General features: G+C 43.7%; 1 protein-coding gene across 3 annotated transcripts in view; it reads right to left on the bottom strand.

Moving 5' to 3' along the window:
- PHF2 (PHD finger protein 2) overlaps nucleotides 1–10842 on the bottom strand; it is an 86815-nt gene that overhangs the window by 49174 nt on the left and 26799 nt on the right. The gene's annotated exons all lie outside the window — the stretch shown is intronic.

The following is a 10842-nucleotide window of genomic DNA, read 5'->3' as shown; positions in this document are numbered from 1 at the left end:
GAGAGCAAAGGGTTGTGCTGATGGGCCCACCTTCCAGCGTGCTCAGGGTCTGGCAGGGGTACAGGCAGCAGGGGTGCCCAGGGCCAGCTGCTGGCTCTCAAGCAGCAAGCGGCTGCTCCACCCCAGCACATGAGAATAAAGCATCAAAGCTATCACAGTGCAGAAGAGGCATTCATTGCATTTTTATAGGTAAAAAAGGTAATAATTAGTAATTAACCTGAGCTCATCCCTATCCCTTAACAACTGGGATAATTTCCTGATGTGTCATTTATCATGCGTTGCACAATAATGCTCTTCCTCAACAACAAGGTGTTGTTTGTAAGGAAGACACCCACCCACTTTCAGAGGCCTCCACCATCTGAAAAAAACTAGAGGTACTGCGGGAAAATCAGGACTTCCCAGCAGCAGAGAGACTCACGCTTCACATTTAGATGCCAGGCCAATGTTAAGTGACAGCAGTTTCTTGTGTCCACATCACAGCATCCAGAAATGCAACAGCCAACACTGTGGACGCAAGAGATGTTAAGAAAAGACAAGAAAAGGGAAAGCAAGAAGCCGTTCCAAGAGCAGCGAAACGAGCTGTTCCTTGGATTTGAGTCTCGTGTGCTGTTTTTCTGGTGGCTGTTACGGGGTGAACTCTGACCAGGGCTCTTCCATGTATGCTCTCCAGTGTCTAAGGAGCAGACAGACAAGCCTTTTCCTAAGCAGAAGGATTTGTCTCATCTAATCAGCCACGTATTTTCACAAAACGTACAGGAATTTTTGAGAGCTCAAGCCTGCTGTCGGACACAGTTAAAGCTAAACAGCAAGTTCAAAAGTCATTTGGGAGAACAGAAAGACACACACGTCCGTGCCACTTCAGGAGGAGACCCAAGAGCAAGCAATGGAAGGAGAAAACCCACCTGCGCTGGCTTGGGGACATGTGCAAGTGTCCAATACACGGCACTTGTTGAATTAGGGCCTAAATGAGAGCGAACCCTAGCTATACTGGCTAGCTAGTATTTCACACCACCTTACACATGCTCACCCTCGGTGCATTAGAAACATACATTTAGAGGGAAAGACCTCCTTTCAAAACACAACCGTATCTGTGCGGTTCCCTTTAGGAGCACAGCAGCTTCACCAACATGCAAACATTAAGGCAAGGAAAATCTGCACTATTCATCGCGTTGTTATGGCTGTGCTTAATCTCAACTACATTACATAACTTCTTTGACTCAATTTCGCCACCTGTAACACAGTAATATTAATACCTGCCTGATAGCCTCCAAGGCTGCTGTAGTACAACTAACAAACATTTGCTCAGTACTTTGAAGATGACAATCTCTGTGCAAGCGCCAGGTTGTGCTACTTAGATGCAGAGCTTTTGCTTTAGAGGTTTGCCTCTACTGCCTGTAAATTCTCCTGTGGGAATTTACAAATACATGTTTTCCTTGCGACATTATCCTTTCCTGGGCTTCACAACTCCACGCATTTTCACGTTTACTTTTTTAAATTAAAATTTACATTCGGGTTTCCGCAATTCTGGGCCCAACGCTGGGGCTCGTTTAAAGCAAACATGCTGTGTACTTGAAACAAGAAGAATTAGCCTCCTCCAGCTTCTAAAAATCTTGACGGGGCTTCTTTTCTGTTTTACACAATTGTGACCACGTTCCTTCAATCTGAAGAGGTTGGAGATAAAACCAGGAGAAGGTACAGGCACCACAGCCAGCAAAGACTGACCCTTGGTGATTTCATACTAGGGGATGCTAACTACGGACATACAACCTCAGACTGCGCCTTAGCGGGGAAACGTCCACACAGCTATTGCCACCAGGCTACAAACAAGTACCTACAGCGTATACCAGGAATACTGTGCTAACACAGGACACGTATTCAAGTAACTCAAGCACCACCCACGCTTCTGAATAGTTGCCATACCCATAAAAGCCACAAAATCATTCAAGTACTTGGGGGCTGGAGGCATGACATTTAAAAAGTTTCATTCCATCAAAGAGCAGGAGGGCGCGGGGGGGGCACCAGCCCTGGCCGGCCCCGGGTGCCCAGGCGGGATGCGAGGTCAGCGCCAGCAGCCCAGAGCAGCCCCGAACCAGCCTTTCCCGAGACACGCGCCCAAGCTCCGATGAGGAGAAGGGCATGAACGGGACCGCTGCTGAAATCAGGAAGGACTGCAAGTGATGCTCTCCTCACTCTTGAGATACGCTTCTCCTTTGATGTGAAAAGCCTGGTCCCACCACCCCTTCCAGCACCCAGAGAGAGGGACGTGCTGTCTCAGGGGCACAGGGTGGGATATATCTCCATTTCTACCTTATTTATTAGTTGGCAATTCTTTGGGGCATGGGGGTGTTGCCCGCTCATTTTGATGTTTGCAATTGTACTGGAAGTTAATCGCTTGCTTATAAAGTAGGTGCCCTTTCCTTTTAAAAAGAGGAACAGAGTAGATCTGTTTGTTACAGTCCGGTTGAGAAATGCAAACAGGACTGAATTACAGCAAGGAGCTGCTCTCTCTGCTTCTTCATCCCTGTGCTTCAGCCAGTTGTACGAGTTTTGCTGTCTTGGATAAACTTTGCTCTTTGGTTGACTGAACCACATTTTGCGATTTTTTTTCAAACTTGTTTGCAGTTGTGGTATGCAGCAGAGAATCAGCCCTTTGGGAGAAACCAGGAATTACTTGACCTCTATAAAACTATTTGTAAAAGTGAGTGAAATCGGGACCTCCCTGAAAAACAAATGTTGCCGCCAACTAAGCCAGCTGTAGAATATTTGTTTAATTGCAAATGGCTGACGGACTTCACGGATGTTACTGGTCAGTGCAGGTGCTTGGCACCTCCCTGCTTAAGAGATAAAAATCTGCCCTATTTCTGATGTCAAGACCCTATCTCTGCAGTATGTAGGCATTCAAGGGTACGTTCCACCTACATGTTTATCAGCCGTATCTCCAGAGGTGTCAACATAAATCTCTCAAACCCCAATGAAGTGAAATGATCAGCTGCTTGGAATAGGGGCTTGCTGCAGTTGCTGAAAGTGGCAACCCACACCGAGCTCTCCGGAGAGCAAAAATCACAGGCAAAGTTTTAAAAACACAGATTGAACGTTATTCAGAAGGTGCACCCAAAATTGCAAGGAAAGCTAAAATAAAAGTAAGCATAGAAACAAAACACAGACATTGAGAACTTAAATTACATTCAGGGAATTACAGATTTTATGTAATCAACAATATCCAGATTGTTCAAGCCTGAGTCATAAAACAAGTTTAAAAACACCAGAAACAAATCATATTTAGCAACTGAGGCTATTATTATAGGATACGTTTCCCTAAGGTATAATAGTTTCGTCTCTATTACACTGAACACTATTAATGATAATCCCTCCTCAGTTGCTATTTTTGTGAGCAGGTTAGTTGTTGTGGAAAAAGACATCCTGTTTTTTGAACACGTTGTATCTGATCCACTCGCTGAAGTCCCCAGTGATTTCTGTAATCTCAAGACATTACAAAGGAAACAAAAGTTTATATCACTCTGCAGAGAGTTACTATTTTTACATGGTTGCATTGCTGCTATTCATAGGCTTAAAATGCTCAACTACTCCAGTGGCTTAGATGCATAAAACCCATTTTCAGCCTCTATCTACATTCAAATACCATAAGGGAGATTCTTCTAAGGTGACGGTAAGAAGATGAGTCCTTCACATACATCGCACGCTACATCACTACTTCACCTTAGGAAGGAACGTGTTAGAAGAAAAATTGTAATTTTTCACCCCAGAAGAAGCAGTAAAAACCGATATGAAAAAAAAAGGGGGGAAAGGGTTTTTTGTCTTGAAGCGAAGCGAGCAGCTGAACGAAGCTGAAGAAAGGGGTGTGATTTTTAAAAGCATCCCCGAAGCCACTTGGAAGCCCAGGTCTGATTTTCATTAATGGTATTGACACTCAGAAGCCTGTCAGCTATATGCTAGTTACTACATATTCTTATTAGTGAACGAACTGCGTGAAGCGTTTGATGCTTACTAAATCGCCAGTCCCAGTTACGCGGAGAGACAGTGAGCTCTGCCATCCAGCCATCCGGCCACGACTCTCCATCCCTCGGTCTCACTCCCAACCCCTTTCAGGCTCTGCAGAGCCAAGTTCCTTCTAAAGCAGCACAGGTTTGGCTGCATTTTTATTTCCTTCAGTTGTGCAGTTGTACTTCAACTATGAGCCAGATTCTGGATGCTGTTTTAGTCTTTCTGGGCTGCTCTTGGGGCACAAAGGACCTAAGAATTGCCCTAATTACTCAGCTGGGAATTACTCCAGCACAGGGGAATGTCTGGGTGCCAGAGAACCAGCCTGCATTACTTAATTTCCTATCAGGTAACAAAAGTGCTCAATAACGTATCAAGCACAAGACTAATTTAATTTTCCTTTCTCAAAAAACATAGTTCTCCCAGTTGGAGTAATGCAGAGAACCACGATCTTCACATATTTAACGTACAGAAAGAGGACTGGAGCCCTGGTGAGCTGTTACAAAAAACACGTCTTTGTCTCTTTTGATGCCATGTTTAGCTAATGTAATTACTTAAAAGTGGTTTCCCAACCTTTGCTGGTCTGTGGAGTCCTATATATTTTCCTGACGTCCTCCGTAGAGCACATTTAAGCCTACTGACATCAGGCTTATTTTTCTTAGCTCAAAAGTCTGTTAAAAACGGACCATGATTTCAAGGGGTCCTTGGAACATGCTGAATTAGAAGACTTTTTTCTGGCACCTGGAGAAACTCAAAAAGATATGAAACAGTGTAGGTTTTGGCCAGCCAATCTTATAAGAAAGCAGGAGCAATTCAAAAGCTGTTTTAATTTAGAAGAGCCATCAGTGATTACAACCATACTGGCACATTTGTTAAGGCACAAACACAGCTACACAGAGATGTCGGTGCCTGAACCCAACAGTGTCGATATGCCCTCAACTACTCAATTTGGATATTCACAGCGGTGCTAACATGACCCCGTTGTAGAATCAAATTTACCTGTCCAAATGAATACTTAGTAATCATCAAAAATCTGTCCCATTTACTTGACAACAACTTGATGGTCGTCAACACCTTGATGGTATTACGACTTGACAAGGTAATACCATTTTCTCCCTTAACAAACTACCCAGATTTGAAGTTAGTAACTTCGCTGTATTAGTTTTATTGCAAAGTGTTTTCCTGGTGCACCCAAGACTGTTTCTTTATTGCAGCAGCTGTCTGGGATTTGAACACAAGTCAACATGCAGTCCACACCTTCCTTCTGGCCTCGCTATTTCTCCTTTGCGTGCCAAATTCCTCCTTGTCGCAAGAGCCAGCCAACATTACTGTTCTCACCCAGTTATCAAGAAAGCCTCCAGGAAGAGCTGAGAGAGTATTTTACAAACGTCAACCTGCATAAGAATTCAGTTTTCCTGGTTCTGTATTTAACTCCCCACCGTGCTTAGGAACCACAAATCTTTACACAAGGTGTTTATTGTCAGGGAAACTCATGGAAAAAGCAGATTCTAGATTTACGTTTGAGACTATCCCCGGAAAAGGCATTTTTAACTTGGAAACTAGAGGTTTTGCACAACCTGAATCCAAGACATACGCCTGCACCTAGGAGTTATACTTGTGCAATCATGATATACACACACACGTAGAGACTTTATGACCTGCAGAGTGTCTTCATGCTGTAGTTACCAGGTGACATTACCTGGAGATCTTCCTGACCTCCTCTGTGGACACTGGATTTCAAGACAAGAGCTTCAACTATTGCTTCTCTGCAGAGGCTGGAATCAGACGACTCTCTCGGGTCTGTTTACAGGGTGCCACACAGCTTGTTCAAGTGCTAGAACAATACAGCTCCATTAGCAAACGCGCTGCCCAGGCTCATAGAACCTCCTCCACCGGCCCCATCACACCAGGGAGCGCTGCGTCCGGGGCAAACTCTGCCCTGATGTTCACACTCTTGGGGATGTGGGGCAGCCAGATCGTTGTCACTGCACCATGAAGCAAGGGTGGAAGAAGGGGGGAAACCGCAGCCTGCTTATCTCTTCAGTAAAACTGCACCTGGCACTTCTGCAGCTGCACCACTTGCAGTACGCAAGCTAGCACAAGAGCCTGGCACCGTGCTCAGCCCCGGCGCTCTGGCAGCGCTGCCCTGCGAGCCATAATTAGCTCAGCTAGCCTCATGCACGCTCAGACCTGCAATTCTGTTCCCTCCAGGAGCAATGACAAACTGTAAGCAGTGGCCAAATAACCTCCTGAAAGCAAGTACTATTTATTTAAAACAAACCTCCCTCCAAGCTGACTGTACACCTATCCTTCTCCTAACTGTTCCTACCCTAGAGTAGTCTCCAAGAAGCCTTCTACCTGTGTAACTTGAAAGGCACCACTGTTCCACTCTAAGAAGGTGTTTCAATGGGTTTAAAGTTCTTTTGATCTCTAAGTCCTCGGCTGACAAAACACGGCCTGAGAGAAGAGAAGGATCCTTTGAGCAAACAGCTTGCCTCTTATATTTCAAGGGTGCACTGGGGCGTGCCAGGGTGTCCTGGGTTACTCTTCCACAGCCTTCTCTGCAGCTGAATTAGTACAGCTGTTGAAAAAGTCTGATAACCCAATAACGTCTCTTTTTATACAATTATTAAAAGTAATTATTAATAAATCAATGCAGATCCACTTCTCATCTGTCGCAGTTTGGTCAAACCAATCAGGATACGTTTAACTTTGAATATTGAACATGTTTGACGTAACTGTTTAAAATCCACCAATCTTGGAAGTTATTCTGGAAAGCAAGGAGCTCAAAGAATCACTAGGCATTCACTGAAAAGGTTAAGCTCAGCTTCTGGAGCCCTTACAATAACGGAGGATAGGACCCCATTGCAGGTGGGTACCAAACCAACCTAGGGCCCCGCGCATCTACACAGGGCTCCAGGCTGTGGTGAAGCCTGTGCTACTTGATACTCACGTTGGTACTCCAACCGACCAACCTAAAACTGCTGCTGGTGAGCTTATGTACGCTTCAGCCTGGCTGTAGTGCAGATGGACTGAAGCCACTCCTGAGGGTCCATGCTCAGAAAAGCTTGAACTCTTGAAGACACAGGTAAGTTTCTAGATTTCCAAAGGCTAAACCCATCTTCTTCCCCATAGTACCCAAGAACCCCAGTACTTCATCAGGAAAATAACAGTTTTTTAAAGATGAGTGTTCACTAAATTGCAGGCAGCAATATAAACACTGTGGATGCCCTTCCAGAGAAACAACCATCTTTATCATAAGCAGCATGCAAAGCCATCTATTGAATATAAAGCTCAATGTCCCGTCACAGGTGTCTCCATGCTCATTTCAACATGCTACAGGCCACTAATTACTGCTGTAATTTTCAAAACATTCCCTTAAAAAAGGCCAGAAATTCACCAAGGAAATGGTGGTGGTCTTTGCTTAGGTGTGCATGCCAATAAATCATGTGGCTGCGCAGCCCCTGCTGACTCTGAAGCCCCAACTCAGTTTGGATTCAGATACCTTCTTCAATGCAACTGGCTTTGATATTGGGAACGGGTGGCAAGGAACCGTCGTAACCTTGGCTGTCATCCCTGCCACTGGGGGACTGTCATCCCCCCACCTGAGCAGTTCCTTAGTTTTGCACTCCATGCGAAGCTAGGAGGCAGAGACACAATTCTGCTTTTCTGAAGCAAAAATAAATAGGTCATGCGACAAGCAGAGATGTAATCTCGCTCTCACTCTTGCTTTAAGCCAAACGTGCAAATTTACAAAATGAAAACAGTACCAAAGAGACAGGAAGTCCATGTAGAAGACAAAATATTAACATAAATACACTGTGAAACATCTTTGCTGCACATTTCCTGATCCAGTAATGTAAACGGTGATTCATATGAAGAATTTGAGATGTGCATTTCCTATTGTGCTCTGTCTTCTAGCGGCTGACACCAGTGTCATGGCACCATAGAAACGATACATTTCCAATTACCGAAAAGGTGCTAAGTTAAAACGCCTTGCAAAATGTAAATTCACAGAAAAATTTTAATCATCTGAGCCAATTTCTGCTCTTAGAGTCCATCCTCTTCTATGCATGGGGGAGCTGAATTTGGATCTGCTTATGTCTTATTAGTAGAGAGAAACCTAAATACGAATAATGAAATAAAAAAGGAAAAAACACCTGTTTTGAGACAAGTTAAAAGCATGCCAGTAATCCTAAGGCTGTTTTTCAAACATACACAGATCTACCCCAGGTCTTCTCATGACTGGATGTTTTATTCTGTGTCAAATACCTTTGTCCTGGGTTTCAGAGGAAATTTGATTTTACAGTCCCTTTTGTCATATTAATAGTCAAACCAACTTTTCCCTTCAGTTTAGCTCCTGATTAAGTTGAAACATTTTTGGTTTTTAATTCACTACAAGGCACTTCAGTTTCCAGAATAAAACTCTATAAACTTGGATCCTCTGACATCAATAGTGGAACTTGTCAAATTTACCACCTATTCTTTCAGGATTAAAAAAACCCAACCCAACACTTCTATACCTATGCACCACTGGAGACACAGATACATCCATACATGTACAAACCTACACAGATAGACACAAAGAACATTTTCATGTAACCGCAGTCTTGACCCTACATAGAATCCATGAAGTCCACCAGAGAATTACTATTGATTTTATCTGGGAGATGCTCAGAGGCTACCATTTTTGAAAGGAACCTAAGAGTCTAAGATTATACATGTAGATGACAGACATTAAACTGTTTGCTGTGACCCATCTAGGAACAGGGCTACTCACACCCACCCCAACAGGTACTAAGCTGCACCACTGACAAGACTTGGAGGCAGAAGATACAAGAACAATGCATTAGCCTCTCATTTTTAGTCAGCAAGATTGTAAATATTAGCAACACACAGTGCTTATAGGTTAACGTTAATGCTAGCTGCAGTCTGGGGGTACAGATTGACACAGCAGAAGTGACAGACGGAGGAGATGTAAGAATAAGGCATCAGATACATCAGTTATCAATAAACTCAGTCCCCGAGTCAAGCAGTCCTTCAGCAAGCACTCATCACTGATTTCAAACAGAAGTTGAAATGCAGTTCTGTAAGAAAATTTTGCACAATCTGGGCCTTCAATTACAGCATTTTTCTACCAAGCAGCACTTGTATGAGGCATAACTCTCCAAAAGGCAATGCTTATGTCTTTGTTTAAAGCTCAGCTGTGCTCCCTCACCCCTTAAATAACTGTACAGCGGGACTCGGATAAGGATGACAAAAGTTCTCCTCACTGCGCTCAGTAAGAAGGGGCTAAATATTGCAGATCACCATCATACTTAGGGAGAAAAATGAGTCTGCAGTACAGTAATTCAACCAGGCTGGACTAGATGGAAAGCTTAGCCACTGTGGTATCAACCACACCCCGTTAAAGCCCATCTGGTGAATTAGCTATAATGAGTACCACACCCTAAGCCTCCTTAGAGGATGGTTTGCGAGGGTCGCAGGGGTCCGCATAGGTCTACGCTACCCCTTTGTTAACATAATGTAACTTTAGGTCTCTTTGGCTTGTAAATAACCGTCATTGCCATCACTTGAATTCCTGTAACTTCACTGAAACACAACTCAGGATGGCAAAGGTTTTTAACAAGTGAGTGGATCATCCACCTTCTGTGTGTGTTGAAATCAATGCCTATGGAGAAAACCTGACAGCTAGTGTTTCTTAAAATCAAGCAGTTCTGGTATCAGCATGCAATTAAATGGTAAAAGCAGAGGTGTGCATCACCAACACTTTTCCAGATCCACCAAGAAAACAATGATGCCTTCCTTCAGTCCTTATTTTTGGGCCTTGATGAACCACTATGGTCATTTCTGGAGCTGATTAGAGGAGGTCTGGTCTTGATGGGGACAACTGAGACCAAAACAAAGCCAAAGGTCCACCTGCAAGACTGGAACCTTAGACTGAAAGTTCCTCAAAGCAAGCTGTGCTTCAGCAAGGGCGATGCCCGTGGGCAGGTCCCTGCCAGCCACCAGCTGGGCAGGCAATGGCCGCTTGCAGCACAGCACCAGTCCTTTCCAAACGGTGTGTCCTAAGGGCCCCTGAGCCAATTACAAAAATGTATGGCTGGTGATTTTGTGCTTTGCCTTGTTATAAATAATAAGATTACGTTTTCTTCATAGATCTTTTGATTTTTTTTCCTTTGGGAGACTTGCGAGTTTTAATGGCATTAATTCCTATTTGCTAACCTTGTCCATATAAATGAGGATGTTCATTAAATTAATGCTAAGCGATGAGCACTATAATTAGGACACATTTAAAATGCAGCGCATCTAAATCAAAGACTATCCAAGATGTTCTCTTTTTTATTAAGATCTAATTCGAAGGAGGCTTACTGTTTAGTTTAAAATGAATGGTATTTTCCAACAACCTCTTCTCACTAAGGCAACGTACAGACCAAGGAAATACACCGCAGACTGGCTCTTTCCAGTTGACATTTTTTCATACGCTCTGGGGTATGACGTCTTTCATTAGCTATTGAGTTTACCGCGTAATTTTTTGCCACTGATAGCAGTAAAGAAAGAAAGGAAAACAAAGAAACACAAAATACTGGGCTGCATACAACTAATACGGTTGTGATTTTGGGAAGCAAAATGTAACGTCACAATTTTGATGAGAAGTTGCCCAGCTTACAGCACTTGTAGTTCATTTTATTTCACTAGGAAGAGAGGCTCGTTGAGGACACATTAGTCAGACACACCACCCCTGAGGAGGTATCAGCTAATGTAGACGTAAGTACACTGGAGATGTTACAACTTCAAGCCAAGGGCCAACTCATTCCTAGAGCATCTTTTGTGTTGTCCCGT

This window comes from Mycteria americana, chromosome 11 (genome assembly GCF_035582795.1).
Source record: "Mycteria americana isolate JAX WOST 10 ecotype Jacksonville Zoo and Gardens chromosome 11, USCA_MyAme_1.0, whole genome shotgun sequence".
Classification (NCBI taxonomy): domain Eukaryota; kingdom Metazoa; phylum Chordata; class Aves; order Ciconiiformes; family Ciconiidae; genus Mycteria; species Mycteria americana.
This window is presented reverse-complemented; position numbering and strand designations above follow the sequence as displayed.